Source organism: Phyllobates terribilis, unplaced genomic scaffold (assembly GCF_046119375.1).
Source record: "Phyllobates terribilis strain yellow unplaced genomic scaffold, ASM4611937v1 Scaffold_63__1_contigs__length_7903474, whole genome shotgun sequence".
NCBI lineage: Eukaryota > Metazoa > Chordata > Amphibia > Anura > Dendrobatidae > Phyllobates > Phyllobates terribilis.
In genome coordinates, this window is record NW_027362823.1 from 2,804,877 (window position 1) to 2,824,837 (window position 19,961).

The window sequence follows — 19,961 nt, forward strand, 5'->3', positions numbered from 1 at the left end:
AGATGAGCTCCTGGACTCCCGTTAAGAAGACATGTTGTCAACCTCTAGATCCCTTACATGCCTGCACTTTTCGGCTTGCTGCTGCTGCAATCCACGCGTTTTAGATCTGCATAACTCCACCTCTTTAAACACAGCACCTTCACCCCCTGCTGTTCCCACCCGCCTCAACACCGTTGGAAGGGAGGAGAACCAATTAAGGCGGGGGGTGGGGTGGAACGAGCAGCTGTCTACCCTTAGCAGGAGGGCTCCTGATTACATACCTCTCCTGCTGCTGCTGCTGCTGGCTGTCCAGCAGCAGACTGAAGGTGGCTGCTGCTGTGCACAGGTATATAAAGGCTCAGAGCCTATTATGACACGCGCAGCCAGTGTTCCATTGCCACATTCCATCTACTGCAGGCAGGATACCTGGCTGGCTGAATGTCGCTGAGAAGCTCACAGAGACCGCCATAAGCAACAGTTTAACAGAATGCCACAGACTAATCAACCAAACTTTTTGGGTTGGGTTCTCTTTTATAGTCTGCAGGCATTAAATGAAAGAAGTCAGTGTTCCAGCAGAAGGAGACAACGTTTCAGAAAAGGCATTGTAGCAAACCAAAAAAGAAATTTTAAGCGCAGCAGAGTAACCAGCGCACATACCTGTTAGCTCAGGTGAGTTTAAAAGGCTGCTGTTGATAACAAGGGCATTTGCTAAATAGATGGTGTGTGTGCAACAATATACTGAAAGGTCAATTATATTGTGCAGCTTATCTCACCACCTGTAGTTATTTAGGTGAAAGCTCCAAAATGCTTGCCTAATATGTCTGTTTATCCAAAAGGAAGTAAAAAGGGAGAGCTAGAAAGATAGCATTGCATCACATTACATGGCAATGCAATGCACAGTTGCTGAAGTTGAACCAAAATGAGCTTGTAATCTGGCTTCTGCAACTTTGAACATGAAAAATCCAATGAGGAGAAGAAAAGCAAAGCCAAAGAGTCCATCCCAAAATCCGAGAAACAAGCAAAATGAACAAAAAACATTGAATTCAATTCTTTCTGATTTTAGAAACTGCATTAAAGAAGGGGTGCACCGGTCCTGGAGATACTGCAATACCAGGTCAATGCGTGGAGTGGACAGAGCAAGCTCTTTTTCCATCTCCCTGTTCTAAAAATCCATTTAATATATGGTCCCCAGATAGGGGACGTATCAGATATTAAACTGATAAGAACAGATTTTTTTTTTTTTTTTTTTTGAAAGCCCGAATTCGTGTACAAAACCCGAGTGCGCTTAAAAAAGTGACAAGTGCCACAAAAAAAGTGCACTAGGATGCTGGTCTTCTTGAAACCCTCTCCAAAAGGAGAAGGGTCCCCCAAACCATTCCCCGTCCCTCCCAGCCAAAAGGCCACAGCGAGGAACAGGGACAAAAAGCCACCTCCAGCCGAAGCCAGAGGCGACCCAATCTTACCCCCAGCACCTGCCCGAGTTCTCACCCGAGCAAGGCACTGGGAGCCAAAGACTGTGCTCCCCTCCCGGAAGAGGGGAGCCAACAACGCTCTCCTCCCGAAAGAGGAGAGCCAGGGGGGTTCAGGGGGGAGCGGAACCTGATGGCCACACACTCCCCCCCTAGACCTGCCAAGAGAGGAACCCGTAAGGGAACCGCATCCCGACAAAATCCTAGTAGGACGTGACACACGTGAATAAGTGGACACACAGTGACAAAGAAATTAAATAAATAGTGAAGGTTTCACAGTATAATACTGCCCGGACCTTCGACCGGGAATTGAAAAATTCCCCATCCTAAGGCCAGAAGGCCCGGAATAAGGGTGTGTGCGAAGAAAGAAAATTTGAAGTGCTTGTGCAAATGTGCCATAAACTCAAGTGGGATTCCCAATCCCAGTGAGTTAAGGCACCCCAGGGTCACCACTCCTGGGGCACTTCACACTTCGGGCTTTCGATCTTCCCCGGCCCAATGGCGTCGATCCTGGGGGGCCATGCTTTCCACCAGATGACTATATTAGCCACCTGGCGTACTAACAAGCGCCTAAACCCCAGTGTGCATAATGTATCAATCTACTAGGGCGGCCAACATCCAAAACCGCCTTTTCGAAAGATACTACACTTGATCTTAGCCAAAAGGCCGAGAAGCGATAACCAGAATTGGTTTCAAACTACGGAGCCACCCAAGGATCCTGAAAAGTCCATTTGTGGAGATGAGCTTCTGGACTCCCGTTAAGAAGACATGTTGTCAACCTCTAGATCCCTTACATGCCTGCACTTTTCGGCTTGCTGCTGCTGCAATCCACGCGTTTTAGATCTGCATAACTCCACCTCTTTAAACACAGCACCTTCACCCCCTGCTGTTCCCACCCGCCTCAACACCGTTGGAAGGGAGGAGAACCAATTAAGGCGGGGGGTGGGGTGGAACGAGCAGCTGTCTACCCTTAGCAGGAGGGCTCCTGATTACATACCTCTCCTGCTGCTGCTGCTGCTGGCTGTCCAGCAGCAGACTGAAGGTGGCTGCTGCTGTGCACAGGTATATAAAGGCTCAGAGCCTATTATGACACGCGCAGCCAGCGTTCCATTGCCACATTCCATCTACTGCAGGCAGGATACCTGGCTGGCTGAATGTCGCTGAGAAGCTCACAGAGACCGCCATAAGCAACAGTTTAACAGAATGCCACAGACTAATCAACCAAACTTTTTGGGTTGGGTTCTCTTTTATAGTCTGCAGGCATTAAATGAAAGAAGTCAGTGTTCCAGCAGAAGGAGACAACGTTTCAGAAAAGGCATTGTAGCAAACCAAAAAAGAAATTTTAAGCGCAGCAGAGTAACCAGCGCACATACCTGTTAGCTCAGGTGAGTTTAAAAGGCTGCTGTTGATAACAAGGGCATTTGCTAAATAGATGGTGTGTGTGCAACAATATACTGAAAGGTCAATTATATTGTGCAGCTTATCTCACCACCTGTAGTTATTTAGGTGAAAGCTCCAAAATGCTTGCCTAATATGTCTGTTTATCCAAAAGGAAGTAAAAAGGGAGAGCTAGAAAGATAGCATTGCATCACATTACATGGCAATGCAATGCACAGTTGCTGAAGTTGAACCAAAATGAGCTTGTAATCTGGCTTCTGCAACTTTGAACATGAAAAATCCAATGAGGAGAAGAAAAGCAAAGCCAAAGAGTCCATCCCAAAATCCGACAAACAAGCAAAATGAACAAAAAACATTGAATTCAATTCTTTCTGATTTTAGAAACTGCATTAAAGAAGGGGTGCACCGGTCCTGGAGATACTGCAATACCAGGTCAATGCGTGGAGTGGACAGAGCAAGCTCTTTTTCCATCTCCCTGTTCTAAAAATCCATTTAATATATGGTCCCCAGATAGGGGACGTATCAGATATTAAACTGATAAGAACAGATTTTTTTTTTTTTTTAATTTGGCTATCCCCTGCAGAGGGATAAAACCGTTTATTAAAACTTTAACAAATTACAAGCATAATTAGACAAATACCAAACGTTAAAAGACAAATGAAATTTACAAAACAAAAAAATACAAAGATTTTAAATAATTAGGTTCCATTGGTCAACAAGCCATTTTTTGGAAATATGTACATTCTTCTTTTTGTCAATTAAATAATAAGTATACATTTCACATAAACATAAACTTAAAACATCATTCACTGATAAAACATCTTGTTTAAAAATAGCAATATTGCGCGCTTTCCAGAGAGATGACTTGGCGCAGTTCACTGTCTTCCAAGCCATTGTGTACTGGTCCATTGTGGGGCATTCCATAAGTCCGTATAGCACAGTTTTATATGTAAAGTCCTTGAGGTCTGCCACCCTTTCCAGTAGGGGGAGCAGTCTTCTCCAGAAATCCTTTGCAAAATTACATGTCCATAATAGATGTTCCACCGTTTCCTCTTCTTGGCATCCGGCTCTTGGGCAGATGGCAGACCTCACAAATCCTCTTCTGTATTGGAATGCCCGGCAAGGAAGACAGCGGTGCATGCAACTCCAAGCCAGATCTCTCTGTTCATTAAAAAGATAAAAAACGTTAATCATTTTCCAGATAGACATAGATTTGTCATCATCATATCTGTCAACATTACATATTTCCTCACTTTTACGTATTTCTTTAATTAGTTTATTACTATTTCTTAATTCCTCTATTTTCTTAGTCCCTAAATTAAAATCGGACACTATTTTCCTTAAAATCTCATAATGCGTCGACAAATTAAAAGCATGGGGCACAGATATATTAACTTCATACCATCCAAACTTTCTCATAAAAAATCCTGTATTAAAACGCATAAAAAAGGACCAATAGTGATTCTTAAAAAGGGCATTAAAACAGTAAATGAACAGATGGATTAAAAGAAACCTATTAAAATCTGGAAAATCTTTACCACCTTTTACTTTTGATTTCATCACGATTTCTCTTTTCAGCTTTTCCATTTTTGAGTTCCAAAAGAAGGTAAAACAGGTTTTGGTTATCTTTTTTAAAACATTAACAGGCGGGGGGAAAACCATGCTAAGATACAATAAAAGAGGTAAAATCACCATCTTTAAAACCAATACTTTACCCTCCATTGTAAGTCTCCTCATGTTCCACATACATATTTTCGTATTTACTTTCTGTGTAACTGTTTCCCAACTATTATAACCATCATTATTTTTAGTGAATGATATACCTAAAATGGAAATGGATTCGGAGACATTAATTGGTACATCACGTAAAATCATCCCCCCAACACTTAAAATGTTACACTTATTAAAATTGATTTTAAAACCAGAAGCTAGACAAAAGGATTGCACTTGATGGAGAGTGGCCGTAAGTGATGGTGCATCTCTACACAAGACCGCCACGTCATCCATGTAGCCTACAACCTTGGCCTCCAAACCACCGCTTCCAGGCAGAGGGACACCGCATATCTGTTTATTTTGGCGTATTGTACATAACATTGGTTCCAGTGCACAGATAAACAGTAGGGGGGACAGAGGGCATCCCTGTTTCACCCCTGACCGTAAAAATACCTCTTGTGTCTTAAAACCATTCACTAAAATCTTACTTGTACAATCCTTGTAAAATGCTTTAAGCGATAGTAAAAACCCTTCTGGTATGCCCATTTTCTCTAAAACTTTAAAAAGATAAAAGTGTGAGACACGGTCAAATGCTTTTTCAAAATCAATAGATAAAATCGCCATTTTCCCCTTTCTGTCTTTCACATCCTCAATACAGTCTTTCACTAAATTCAGATTGTCCCATATACTGCGCCCCGGCACCCCACACACTTGATTAGAATGAATAACTTTGCTGATGACTTCTTTTAGACGATTTGCACAAATTTTAGCCATTATTTTATAGTCACAATTTAAAAGTGTTATTGGTCTCCAGTTTTCTAATTTTGATTTATCGCCTTTTTTGTATAGGAGGGAGACTTCACCTTTCTTCCAGGAATTTAATAAAACCTTATTATTAAAAACCTCAGTAAACAAATAAAACAAACCATCTTTTAAAATATCATAAAAACATACATAAAATTCTATTGGGATGCCATCAGGACCAGGGACCTTTCCAGTTTTAAAACTTTTAATAGTTTTTAACACTTCTTGTTCCGTTAAAACTTGGGATAAAAACTCTTGGGATGCGGGATCTAAAACAGCTGTTAGTCCTTGCAGTGAATCATCCATTAATTTATTATCTATATTTTTTCCATTAAAAAGATTAGAAAAAAAAACCTCAACTTTACCCAGCATATTTTTTATATTATTCTCACCATCTATATGGTCAATTATCACTTTTTCTTTTTTATTTTTCCTAAAAAAATATCTGGAACACTTTTCATTTTCTTCTATATGTTGTACTCTAGAACGAAAAATTATCTCTTTTCCTTTTTGTTCTAGCCATTTTGAAATCTCTTCTTTTAAGTTTGAAATATCAACTTGTACATCTATCCCATTGTCTCTGAGCTTAAATAATGTTTGTAGGCGGGTATTTAAAATTCTATATTCTTCATATTTTTCTTTGGCTCTACATATACTCTTTTTAATAAAAAAGTCTTTTATTTTTACTTTCATTCTATCCCACCATACACTCATAGTCTCATTTGTTTTTTTCCCTTTTCTACATTTCCTATAAAACTCAATAAAATCTGATAAAATCTGCGGGTCGGTTAAAAGGGATACGTTCATTTTCCAGCTTTTCTTACCACATTTTTTGTTGTCATTTACTTTTATGGTAAAGGATAAAAGTTTATGGTCTGAAAATATATTAGTTAAAACTTCACATTTGGCAGGTATTGTTTTATCTGAACCAAAAATAAAATCAATCCTAGAGCTACAATTAGCATTGCTCCAAGTGAAACCGGCGTCCTCTGTGCTGTCACTATGACACTCTTTATATATGTCTATCAATTTAGCATCTTTGACTATATCATGTAGCATACCTGAGGTTTTATCGTAGTTCCTGCTTACAGAGCTGGAGCGCCGGTTTTCACCTTTTAAAACACAATTAAAATCCCCTGCTAAGATAAAAGGTTCAGAGTTATTAATAAATAATGGTAAAAGATCAAGCATTTCGGCTCTTTCATTTTTCTCTGGGGATCCATAAAAATGTAAAAACTGCCATCTAATACCATCAATAAAAGCTTTCACTAATAAAATACGACCTGGTAAAATTTCCTGAATAAAATCAATTAAAACGTTCCCTTTAAAAAGTATGGCTACACCCGCTGATCCTGCAGCATTCGATCCGGACCAGACAGATGGCCCACACTTCCACTCATCTTTATATTTTTGATATGACATTTCATGTGGGATATTACATTCTTGCAGAAAAAATACAGATGCAGTAAAACACGTAAAAAAATTAAAAAGAGCAGTTCTTCTCGTGTTAGATTTTATGCCTCTCACGTTGAGGGAAATACCTTTGAGTTCAGCCATCATTAGAAAATGTAGAAATTTTACTTAGGTAACTAAGAGCAACGGATTTACCTGTCCGATGAACCTGATCAGACCACTGGGCTTGCGCCTCCCTCCTCATCTGATATTATCGTCACGAGAGTCTCCGTGGAGGAGGAAAGATTACCACATTTATATAAACCCGACGCTACACTGGCATAGCTCGGAGGGCTGGCTGGCAGAACCCGCTGGGTCTCCATTGGCTGGCCATGCAGTTCCTCATCAGGTGGGTCCCCGAGGGGTTCCGACGCCCCTGTTTGACCTGTAGAAGGTCGTCCTAAAGGAGGAGGTTGCGCACAAGGCAGAGCCTCTGACTCTTCAGAGGCAGCAAGATCCCGGTCCCCACCTGTAGCAGCGGAGACCGAAACCCCTGAGGGTCCAGCGTCCACGTCCCCTTCTGGAGAAGTGTCCATCTGTTCACCTCCTGCTGCCTCCTCCGAACCACCCTTTTTCTTTTTCTTAGGACCCACCTTTATCCACTCAGCGCCCTCAGCACTAGGAGACCCAGACTGGGCATGGGCTTCTGTGTCGGCCTTTTGCCGGTCCCTTTTGACCTTACCAGTAGTGCCCTTCTGCTCCTTCTCAGCCCTCCTTTTGGACTCCCGCAGGTCCTGCAGCCAGGTTTTGGGATTTGGTATTTTACCTGTCATAGACTCTGGAGACACTTCACTATTTGGTACGCCCTTATTGTCTCCAGAGGCTCCAGGTTGTTGTTCCTCCTCCTGAGGGGTGGTCTGATCTTTTGGTCCTTGGTCGGACGTCTTGGACTTCCCCTTTTGCTCATCTTCCCGAAATCTGTGAGGGCAAGAAAAATAAAAGTGACCTGGAGTCTGGCAAAAACTGCATTTCTTTTCCTTAGGGCATTCTTTTGTCTCATGTTCTTCACTAGCACAATTTCTACATGATACATGACAGTTTTCTTTTGAATGACCATAGCGCCCACAATTTCTGCAATATACTGGCATCCCAGAAAAGAAGAAATCCCCATTTGTTTGCCCAATTTTGAAACGGGCAGGGGGGAGCCGTATACCACCTGGTGTATTTGGATCTCTTGTACACTTCACAAGGAATTTCCACTTAGATGTCCATATGTTATATTCGTTTAATATCTTCCCAATACATTTAACACTTTTAAAATAAATTGCTAGAAATGACATTACTTCTGGAGCAGAAACAAAGGGCGAAAATATTTTTACAATAACCAGTCTTACCTCATCCAGGACGTGCTCAACAATTTGTATCCCTTTCAAAACAGGACTATTTTCAACTTTTTTTAACTTTTCTAGTACATCTCTAAAAATACCTTCTCCGGTGAATGTGATGTCATAGTCACCTCTTCTGGGATAATCCTGGATGGAGAGAATTTCATTCCTTTGTACGCTAAGAAGGTTCCTGAGCACGTCCTGGACTACATACCCTAATTTCTTCATATCCGAGCCACCCGCCGTGAAGTGAACTCGGATAGAGTTTTTTAGCCTCGCATAAAGAGGCACGAGGTTAGGGTCAACCTCCATGGAAAAAGGCAACAAGGTTGCAAATTGCAGCCGCTTGCAATCTGCGCTCCCAGTGTTCTTGCAGCGAAAAACACCTGGAAGCTGGGGGATCGCAACTCGTTACCCTGGGACTAAGCCCTCTCCCTAATAGCAGCAAGCAGGTTAAGTCCACCAAAGTGGACGATCCTGCCAGGCCAAGGAGAGGGGTACCCGAGTGCCCTTCAACCACAATCTCCTGCAATAAAGCACTTGATCGTAGCCAAAAGGCCGAGAAGCGATAACCAGAATTGGTTTCAAACTACGCAGCCACCCAAGGATCCTGAAAAGTCCATTTGTGGAGATGAGCTCCTGGACTCCCGTTAAGAAGACATGTTGTCAACCTCTAGATCCCTTACATGCCTGCACTTTTCGGCTTGCTGCTGCTGCAATCCACGCGTTTTAGATCTGCATAACTCCACCTCTTTAAACACAGCACCTTCACCCCCTGCTGTTCCCACCCGCCTCAACACCGTTGGAAGGGAGGAGAACCAATTAAGGCGGGGGGTGGGGTGGAACGAGCAGCTGTCTACCCTTAGCAGGAGGGCTCCTGATTACATACCTCTCCTGCTGCTGCTGCTGCTGGCTGTCCAGCAGCAGACTGAAGGTGGCTGCTGCTGTGCACAGGTATATAAAGGCTCAGAGCCTATTATGACACGCGCAGCCAGCGTTCCATTGCCACATTCCATCTACTGCAGGCAGGATACCTGGCTGGCTGAATGTCGCTGAGAAGCTCACAGAGACCGCCATAAGCAACAGTTTAACAGAATGCCACAGACTAATCAACCAAACTTTTTGGGTTGGGTTCTCTTTTATAGTCTGCAGGCATTAAATGAAAGAAGTCAGTGTTCCAGCAGAAGGAGACAACGTTTCAGAAAAGGCATTGTAGCAAACCAAAAAAGAAATTTTAAGCGCAGCAGAGTAACCAGCGCACATACCTGTTAGCTCAGGTGAGTTTAAAAGGCTGCTGTTGATAACAAGGGCATTTGCTAAATAGATGGTGTGTGTGCAACAATATACTGAAAGGTCAATTATATTGTGCAGCTTATCTCACCACCTGTAGTTATTTAGGTGAAAGCTCCAAAATGCTTGCCTAATATGTCTGTTTATCCAAAAGGAAGTAAAAAGGGAGAGCTAGAAAGATAGCATTGCATCACATTACATGGCAATGCAATGCACAGTTGCTGAAGTTGAACCAAAATGAGCTTGTAATCTGGCTTCTGCAACTTTGAACATGAAAAATCCAATGAGGAGAAGAAAAGCAAAGCCAAAGAGTCCATCCCAAAATCCGACAAACAAGCAAAATGAACAAAAAACATTGAATTCAATTCTTTCTGATTTTAGAAACTGCATTAAAGAAGGGGTGCACCGGTCCTGGAGATACTGCAATACCAGGTCAATGCGTGGAGTGGACAGAGCAAGCTCTTTTTCCATCTCCCTGTTCTAAAAATCCATTTAATATATGGTCCCCAGATAGGGGACGTATCAGATATTAAACTGATAAGAACAGATACTACACTTGATCTTAGCCAAAAGGCCGAGAAGCGATAACCAGAATTGGTTTCAAACTACGGAGCCACCCAAGGATCCTGAAAAGTCCATTTGTGGAGATGAGCTCCTGGACTCCCGTTAAGAAGACATGTTGTCAACCTCTAGATCCCTTACATGCCTGCACTTTTCGGCTTGCTGCTGCTGCAATCCACGTGTTTTAGATCTGCATAACTCCACCTCTTTAAACACAGCACCTTCACCCCCTGCTGTTCCCACCCGCCTCAACACCGTTGGAAGGGAGGAGAACCAATTAAGGCGGGGGGTGGGGTGGAACGAGCAGCTGTCTACCCTTAGCAGGAGGGCTCATGATTACATACCTCTCCTGCTGCTGCTGCTGCTGGCTGTCCAGCAGCAGACTGAAGGTGGCTGCTGCTGTGCACAGGTATATAAAGGCTCAGAGCCTATTATGACACGCGCAGCCAGCGTTCCATTGCCACATTCCATCTACTGCAGGCAGGATACCTGGCTGGCTGAATGTCGCTGAGAAGCTCACAGAGACCGCCATAAGCAACAGTTTAACAGAATGCCACAGACTAATCAACCAAACTTTTTGGGTTGGGTTCTCTTTTATAGTCTGCAGGCATTAAATGAAAGAAGTCAGTGTTCCAGCAGAAGGAGACAACGTTTCAGAAAAGGCATTGTAGCAAACCAAAAAAGAAATTTTAAGCGCAGCAGAGTAACCAGCGCACATACCTGTTAGCTCAGGTGAGTTTAAAAGGCTGCTGTTGATAACAAGGGCATTTGCTAAATAGATGGTGTGTGTGCAACAATATACTGAAAGGTCAATTATATTGTGCAGCTTATCTCACCACCTGTAGTTATTTAGGTGAAAGCTCCAAAATGCTTGCCTAATATGTCTGTTTATCCAAAAGGAAGTAAAAAGGGAGAGCTAGAAAGATAGCATTGCATCACATTACATGGCAATGCAATGCACAGTTGCTGAAGTTGAACCAAAATGAGCTTGTAATCTGGCTTCTGCAACTTTGAACATGAAAAATCCAATGAGGAGAAGAAAAGCAAAGCCAAAGAGTCCATCCCAAAATCCGACAAACAAGCAAAATGAACAAAAAACATTGAATTCAATTCTTTCTGATTTTAGAAACTGCATTAAAGAAGGGGTGCACCGGTCCTGGAGATACTGCAATACCAGGTCAATGCGTGGAGTGGACAGAGCAAGCTCTTTTTCCATCTCCCTGTTCTAAAAATCCATTTAATATATGGTCCCCAGATAGGGGACGTATCAGATATTAAACTGATAAGAACAGATACTACACTTGATCTTAGCCAAAAGGCCGAGAAGCGATAACCAGAATTGGTTTCAAACTACGGAGCCACCCAAGGATCCTGAAAAGTCCATTTGTGGAGATGAGCTCCTGGACTCCCGTTAAGAAGACATGTTGTCAACCTCTAGATCCCTTACATGCCTGCACTTTTCGGCTTGCTGCTGCTGCAATCCACGCGTTTTAGATCTGCATAACTCCACCTCTTTAAACACAGCACCTTCACCCCCTGCTGTTCCCACCCGCCTCAACACCGTTGGAAGGGAGGAGAACCAATTAAGGCGGGGGGTGGGGTGGAACGAGCAGCTGTCTACCCTTAGCAGGAGGGCTCCTGATTACATACCTCTCCTGCTGCTGCTGCTGCTGGCTGTCCAGCAGCAGACTGAAGGTGGCTGCTGCTGTGCACAGGTATATAAAGGCTCAGAGCCTATTATGACACGCGCAGCCAGCGTTCCATTGCCACATTCCATCTACTGCAGGCAGGATACCTGGCTGGCTGAATGTCGCTGAGAAGCTCACAGAGACCGCCATAAGCAACAGTTTAACAGAATGCCACAGACTAATCAACCAAACTTTTTGGGTTGGGTTCTCTTTTATAGTCTGCAGGCATTAAATGAAAGAAGTCAGTGTTCCAGCAGAAGGAGACAACGTTTCAGAAAAGGCATTGTAGCAAACCAAAAAAGAAATTTTAAGCGCAGCAGAGTAACCAGCGCACATACCTGTTAGCTCAGGTGAGTTTAAAAGGCTGCTGTTGATAACAAGGGCATTTGCTAAATAGATGGTGTGTGTGCAACAATATACTGAAAGGTCAATTATATTGTGCAGCTTATCTCACCACCTGTAGTTATTTAGGTGAAAGCTCCAAAATGCTTGCCTAATATGTCTGTTTATCCAAAAGGAAGTAAAAAGGGAGAGCTAGAAAGATAGCATTGCATCACATTACATGGCAATGCAATGCACAGTTGCTGAAGTTGAACCAAAATGAGCTTGTAATCTGGCTTCTGCAACTTTGAACATGAAAAATCCAATGAGGAGAAGAAAAGCAAAGCCAAAGAGTCCATCCCAAAATCCGACAAACAAGCAAAATGAACAAAAAACATTGAATTCAATTCTTTCTGATTTTAGAAACTGCATTAAAGAAGGGGTGCACCGGTCCTGGAGATACTGCAATACCAGGTCAATGCGTGGAGTGGACAGAGCAAGCTCTTTTTCCATCTCCCTGTTCTAAAAATCCATTTAATATATGGTCCCCAGATAGGGGACGTATCAGATATTAAACTGATAAGAACAGATTTTTTTTTTTTAATTTGGCTATCCCCTGCAGAGGGATAAAACCGTTTATTAAAACTTTAACAAATTACAAGCATAATTAAACAAATACCAAACGTTAAAAGACAAATGAAATTTACAAAACAAAAAAATACAAAGATTTTAAATAATTAGGTTCCATTGGTCAACAAGCCATTTTTTGGAAATATGTACATTCTTCTTTTTGTCAATTAAATAATAAGTATACATTTCACATAAACATAAACTTAAAACATCATTCACTGATAAAACATCTTGTTTAAAAATAGCAATGTTGCGCGCTTTCCAGAGAGATGACTTGGCGCAGTTCACTGTCTTCCAAGCCATTGTGTACTGGTCCATTGTGGGGCATTCCATAAGTCCGTATAGCACAGTTTTATATGTAAAGTCCTTGAGGTCTGCCACCCTTTCCAGTAGGGGGAGCAGTCTTCTCCAGAAATCCTTTGCAAAATTACATGTCCATAATAGATGTTCCACCGTTTCCTCGTCTTGGCATCCGGTTCTTGGGCAGATGGCAGACCTCACAAATCCTCTTCTGTATTGGAATGCCCGGCAAGGAAGACAGCGGTGCATGCAACTCCAAGCCAGATCTCTCTGTTCATTAAAAAGATAAAAAACGTTAATCATTTTCCAGATAGACATAGATTTGTCATCATCATATCTGTCAACATTACATATTTCCTCACTTTTACGTATTTCTTTAATTAATTTCTTACTATTTCTTAATTCCTCTATTTTCTTAGTCCCTAAATTAAAATCGGACACTATTTTCCTTAAAATCTCATAATGCGTCGACAAATTAAAAGCATGGGGCACAGATATATTAACTTCATACCATCCAAACTTTCTCATAAAAAATCCTGTATTAAAACGCATAAAAAAGGACCAATAGTGATTCTTAAAAAGGGCATTAAAACAGTAAACGAACAGATGGATTAAAAGAAACCTATTAAAATCTGGAAAATCTTTACCACCTTTTACTTTTGATTTCATCACGATTTCTCTTTTCAGCTTTTCCATTTTTGAGTTCCAAAAGAAGGTAAAACAGGTTTTGGTTATCTTTTTTAAAACATTAACAGGCGGGGGGAAAACCATGCTAAGATACAATAAAAGAGGTAAAATCACCATCTTTAAAACCAATACTTTACCCTCCATTGTAAGTCTCCTCATGTTCCACATACATATTTTCGTATTTACTTTCTGTGTAACTGTTTCCCAACTATTATAACCATCATTATTTTCAGTGAATGATATACCTAAAATGGAAATGGATTCGGAGACATTAATTGGTACATCACGTAAAATCATCCCCCCAACACTTAAAATGTTACACTTATTAAAATTGATTTTAAAACCAGAAGCTAGGCAAAAGGATTGCACTTGATGGAGAGTGGCCGTAAGTGATGGTGCATCTGTACACAAGACCGCCACGTCATCCATGTAGCCTACAACCTTGGCCCCCAAACCACCGCTTCCAGGCAGAGGGACACCGCATATCTGTTTATTTTGGCGTATTGCACATAACATTGGTTCCAGTGCACAGATAAACAGTAGGGGGGACAGAGGGCATCCCTGTTTCACCCCTGACCGTAAAAATACCTCTTGTGTCTTAAAACCATTCACTAAAATCTTACTTGTACAATCCTTGTAAAATGCTTTAAGCGATAGTAAAAACCCTTCTGGTATGCCCATTTTCTCTAAAACTTTAAAAAGATAAAAGTGTGAGACACGGTCAAATGCTTTTTCAAAATCAATAGATAAAATCGCCATTTTCCCCTTTCTGTCTTTCACATCCTCAATACAGTCTTTCACTAAATTCAGATTGTCCCATATACTGCGCCCCGGCACCCCACACACTTGATTAGAATGAATAACTTTGCTGATGACTTCTTTTAGACGATTTGCACAAATTTTAGCCATTATTTTATAGTCACAATTTAAAAGTGTTATTGGTCTCCAGTTTTCTAATTTTGATTTATCACCTTTTTTGTATAGGAGGGAGACTTCACTTTTCTTCCAGGAATTTAATAAAACCTTATTATTAAAAACCTCAGTAAACAAATAAAACAAATCATCTTTTAAAATATCATAAAAACATACATAAAATTCTATTGGGATGCCATCAGGACCAGGGACCTTTCCAGTTTTAAAACTTTTAATAGTTTTTAACACTTCTTGTTCCGTTAAAACTTGGGATAAAAACTCTTGGGATGCGGGATCTAAAACAGCTGTTAGTCCTTGCAGCGAATCATCCATTAATTTATTATCTATATTTTTTCCATTAAAAAGATTAGAAAAAAAAAACTCAACTTTACCCAGCATATTTTTTAGATTATTCTCACCATCTATATGGTCAATTATCACTTTTTCTTTTTTATTTTTCCTAAAAAAATATCTGGAACACTTTTCATTTTCTTCTATATGTTGTACTCTAGAACGAAAAATTATCTCTTTTCCTTTTTGTTCTAGCCATTTTGAAATCTCTTCTTTTAAGTTTGAAATATCAAGTTGTACATCTATCCCATTGTCTCTGAGCTTAAATAATGTTTGTAGGCGGGTATTTAAAATTCTATATTCTTCATATTTTTCTTTGGCTCTACATATACTCTTTTTAATAAAAAAGTCTTTTATTTTTACTTTCATTCTATCCCACCATACACTCATAGTCTCATTTGTTTTTTTCCCTTTTCTACATTTCCTATAAAACTCAATAAAATCTGATAAAATCTGCGGGTCGGTTAAAAGGGATACGTTCATTTTCCAGCTTTTCTTACCACATTTTTTGTTGTCATTTACTTTTATGGTAAAGGATAAAAGTTTATGGTCTGAAAATATATTAGTTAAAACTTCACATTTGGCAGGTATTGTTTTATCTGAACCAAAAATAAAATCAATCCTAGAGCTACAATTAGCATTGCTCCAAGTGAAACCGGCGTCCTCTGGGCTGTCACTATGACACTCTTTATATATGTCTATCAATTTAGCATCTTTGACTATATCATGTAGCATACCTGAGGTTTTATCGTAGTTCCTGCTTACAGAGCTGGAGCGCCGGTTTTCACCTTTTAAAACACAATTAAAATCCCCTGCTAAGATAAAAGGTTCAGAGTTATTAATAAATAATGGTAAAAGATCAAGCATTTCGGCTCTTTCATTTTTCTCTGGGGATCCATAAAAATTTAAAAACTGCCATCTAATACCATCAATAAAAGCTTTCACTAATAAAATACGACCTGGTAAAATTTCCTGAATAAAATCAATTAAAACGTTCCCTTTAAAAAGTATGGCTACACCCGCTGATCCTGCAGCATTCGATCCGGACCAGACAGATGGCCCACACTTCCACTCATCTTTATATTTTTGATATGACATTTCATGTGGGATATTACATTCTTGCAGAAAAAATACAGATGCAGTAAAACACGTAAAAAAATTAAAAAGAGCAGTTCTTCTCGTGTTAGATTTTATGCCTCTCACGTTGAGGGAAATACCTTTGAGTTCAGCCATCATTAGAAAATGTAGAAATTTTACTTAGGTAACTAAGAGCAACGGATTTACCTGTCCGATGAACCTGATCAGACCACTGGGCTTGCGCCTCCCTCCTCATCTGATAGTATCGTCACGAGAGTCTCCGTGGAGGAGGAAAGATTACCACATTTATATAAACCCGACGCTACACTGGCATAGCTCGGAGGGCTGGCTGGCAGAACCCGCTGGGTCTCCATTGGCTGGCCATGCAGTTCCTCATCAGGTGGGTCCCCGAGGGGTTCCGCCGCCCCTGTTTGACCTGTAGAAGGTCGTCCTATAGGAGGAGGTTGCGCACAAGGCAGAGCCTCTGACTCTTCAGAGGCAGCAAGATCCCGGTCCTCACCTGTAGCAGCGGAGACCGAAACCCCTGAGGGTCCAGCGTCCACGTCCCCTTCTGGAGAAGTGTCCATCTGTTCACCTCCTGCTGCCTCCTCCGAACCACCCTTTTTCTTTTTCTTAGGACCCACCTTTATCCACTCAGCGCCCTCAGCACTAGGAGACCCAGACTGGGCATGGGCTTCTGTGTCGGCCTTTTGCCGGTCCCTTTTGACCTTACCAGTAGTGCCCTTCTGCTCCTTCTCAGCCCTCCTTTTGGACTCTCGCAGGTCCTGCAGCCAGGTTTTGGGATTTGGTATTTTACCTGTCATAAACTCTGGAGACATTTCACTATTTGGTACGCCCTTATTGTCTCCAGAGGCTCCAGGTTGTTGTTCCTCCTCCTGAGGGGTGGTCTGATCTTTTGGTCCTTGGTCGGACGTCTTGGACTTTCCCTTTTGCTCATCTTCCCGAAATCTGTGAGGGCAAGAAAAATAAAAGTGACCTGGAGTCTGGCAAAAACTACATTTCTTTTCCTTAGGGCATTCTTTTGTCTCATGTTCTTCACTAGCACAATTTCTACATGATACATTACAGTTTTCTTTTGAATGACCATAGCGCCCACAATTTCTGCAATATACTGGCATCCCAGAAAAGAAGAAATCCCCATTTGTTTGTCCAATTTTAAAACGGGCAGGGGGAAGCCGTATACCACCTGGTGTATTTGGATCTCTTATACACTTCACAAGAAATTTCCACTTAGATGTCCATATGTTATATTCATTAAGTATCTTCCCAATACATTTAACACTTTTAAAATAAATTGCTAAAAATGACATAATTTCTGGAGCAGAAACAAAAGGCGAAAATACTTTTACGACAACAAGTCTTACCTCATCCAGGACGTGCTCAACAATTTGTATCCCTTTCAGAACAGGACTATTTTCAACTTTTTTTAACTTTTCTAGAACATCTCTGAAAATACCTTCTCCGGTGAATGTGATGTCATAGTCACCTCTTCTAGGATAATCCTGGATGGACAGAATTTCATTCCTCTGCACGCCAAGAAGGTTCCTGAGCACGTCCTGGACTACATACCCTAATTTCCTCATATCCGAGCCACCCGCCGTGAAGTGAACTCGGATAGAGTTTTTTAGCCTCGCATAAAGAGGCACGAGGTTAGGGTCAACCTCCATGGAAACCGCAACAAGGTTGCAAATTGCAGCCGCTTGCAATCTGCGCTCCCAGTGTTCTTGCAGCGAAAGACACCTGGAAGCTGGGGGATCGCAACACGTTACCCTGGGACTAAGCCCTCTCCCTAATAGCAGCAAGCAGGTTAAGTCCACCAAAGTGGACGATCCTGCCAGGCCAAGGAGAGGGGTACCCGAGTACCCTTCAACTACAATCTCCTGCAATAAAGCACTTGATCTTAGCCAAAAGGCCGAGAAGCGATAACCAGAATTGGTTTCAAACTACGGAGCCACCCAAGGATCCTGAAAAGTCCATTTTTGGAGATGAGCTCCTGGACTCCCGTTAAGAAGACATGTTGTCAACCTCTAGATCCCTTACATGCCTGCACTTTTCGGCTTGCTGCTGCTGCAATCCACGCGTTTTAGATCTGCATAACTCCACCTCTTTAAACACAGCACCTTCACCCCCTGCTGTTCCCACCCGCCTCAACACCGTTGGAAGGGAGGAGAACCAATTAAGGCGGGGGGTGGGGTGGAACGAGCAGCTGTCTACCCTTAGCAGGAGGGCTCCTGATTACATACCTCTCCTGCTGCTGCTGCTGCTGGCTGTCCAGCAGCAGACTGAAGGTGGCTGCTGCTGTGCACAGGTATATAAAGGCTCAGAGCCTATTATGACACGCGCAGCCAGCGTTCCATTGCCACATTCCATCTACTGCAGGCAGGATACCTGGCTGGCTGAATGTCGCTGAGAAGCTCACAGAGACCGCCATAAGCAACAGTTTAACAGAATGCCACAGACTAATCAACCAAACTTTTTGGGTTGGGTTCTCTTTTATAGTCTGCAGGCATTAAATGAAAGAAGTCAGTGTTCCAGCAGAGGGAGACAACGTTTCAGAAAAGGCATTGTAGCAAACCAAAAAAGAAATTTTAAGCGCAGCAGAGTAACCAGCGCACATACCTGTTAGCTCAGGTGAGTTTAAAAGGCTGCTGTTGATAACAAGGGCATGTGCTAAATAGATGGTGTGTGTGCAACAATATACTGAAAGGTCAATTATATTGTGCAGCTTATCTCACCACCTGTAGTTATTTAGGTGAAAGCTCCAAAATGCTTGCCTAATATGTCTGTTTATCCAAAAGGAAGTAAAAAGGGAGAGCTAGAAAGATAGCATTGCATCACATTACATGGCAATGCAATGCACAGTTGCTGAAGTTGAACCAAAATGAGCTTGTAATCTGGCTTCTGCAACTTTGAACATGAAAAATCCAATGAGGAGAAGAAAAGCAAAGCCAAAGAGTCCATCCCAAAATCCGACAAACAAGCAAAATGAACAAAAAACATTGAATTCAATTCTTTCTGATTTTAGAAACTGCATTAAAGAAGGGGTGCACCGGTCCTGGAGATACTGCAATACCAGGTCAATGCGTGGAGTGGACAGAGCAAGCTCTTTTTCCATCTCCCTGTTCTAAAATTCCATTTAATATATGGTCCCCAGATAGGGGACGTATCAGATATTAAACTGATAAGAACAGATACTACACTTGATCTTAGCCAAAAGGCCGAGAAGCGATAACCAGAATTGGTTTCAAACTACGGAGCCACCCAAGGATCCTGAAAAGTCCATTTGTGGAGATGAGCTCCTGGACTCCCGTTAAGAAGACATGTTGTCAACCTCTAGATCCCTTACATGCCTGCACTTTTCGGCTTGCTGCTGCTGCAATCCACGCGTTTTAGATCTGCATAACTCCACCTCTTTAAACACAGCACCTTCACCCCCTGCTGTTCCCACCCGCCTCAACACCGTTGGAAGGGAGGAGAACCAATTAAGGCGGGGGGTGGGGTGGAACGAGCAGCTGTCTACCCTTAGCAGGAGGGCTCCTGATTACATACCTCTCCTGCTGCTGCTGCTGCTGGCTGTCCAGCAGCAGACTGAAGGTGGCTGCTGCTGTGCACAGGTATATAAAGGCTCAGAGCCTATTATGACACGCGCAGCCAGCGTTCCATTGCCACATTCCATCTACTGCAGGCAGGATACCTGGCTGGCTGAATGTCGCTGAGAAGCTCACAGAGACCGCCATAAGCAACAGTTTAACAGAATGCCACAGACTAATCAACCAAACTTTTTGGGTTGGGTTCTCTTTTATAGTCTGCAGGCATTAAATGAAAGAAGTCAGTGTTCCAGCAGAGGGAGACAACGTTTCAGAAAAGGCATTGTAGCAAACCAAAAAAGAAATTTTAAGCGCAGCAGAGTAACCAGCGCACATACCTGTTAGCTCAGGTGAATTTAAAAGGCTGCTGTTGATAACAAGGGCATTTGCTAAATA

At 42.0% G+C, this 19,961-nt stretch overlaps 6 non-coding genes and 1 pseudogene across 6 annotated transcripts; all 7 read right to left on the bottom strand.

Annotated features, from left to right (window-relative positions):
- Positions 1-1,056: 1,056 nt before the first annotated feature.
- On the bottom strand, positions 1,057-1,240 carry LOC141192562 (U2 spliceosomal RNA). The gene has a single exon (XR_012265933.1). It is a non-coding gene; the product is annotated as a U2 spliceosomal RNA (small nuclear RNA).
- Positions 1,241-2,034: 794 nt separating this feature from the next.
- Positions 2,035-2,126, bottom strand: LOC141192635 (U2 spliceosomal RNA; annotated as a pseudogene).
- A 1,115-nt stretch (positions 2,127-3,241) lies between these two features.
- On the bottom strand, positions 3,242-3,435 carry LOC141192534 (U2 spliceosomal RNA). The gene has a single exon (XR_012265911.1). It is a non-coding gene; the product is annotated as a U2 spliceosomal RNA (small nuclear RNA).
- A 6,390-nt stretch (positions 3,436-9,825) lies between these two features.
- Positions 9,826-10,016, bottom strand: LOC141192589 (U2 spliceosomal RNA). The gene has a single exon (XR_012265950.1). It is a non-coding gene; the product is annotated as a U2 spliceosomal RNA (small nuclear RNA).
- A 1,115-nt stretch (positions 10,017-11,131) lies between these two features.
- On the bottom strand, positions 11,132-11,322 carry LOC141192601 (U2 spliceosomal RNA). Its single transcript, XR_012265958.1, has one exon. It is a non-coding gene; the product is annotated as a U2 spliceosomal RNA (small nuclear RNA).
- A 1,115-nt stretch (positions 11,323-12,437) lies between these two features.
- Positions 12,438-12,628, bottom strand: LOC141192530 (U2 spliceosomal RNA). The gene has a single exon (XR_012265909.1). It is a non-coding gene; the product is annotated as a U2 spliceosomal RNA (small nuclear RNA).
- Positions 12,629-19,017: 6,389 nt separating this feature from the next.
- Positions 19,018-19,208, bottom strand: LOC141193065 (U2 spliceosomal RNA). Its single transcript, XR_012266363.1, has one exon. It is a non-coding gene; the product is annotated as a U2 spliceosomal RNA (small nuclear RNA).
- Between the last annotated feature and the right edge of the window lie 753 nt (positions 19,209-19,961).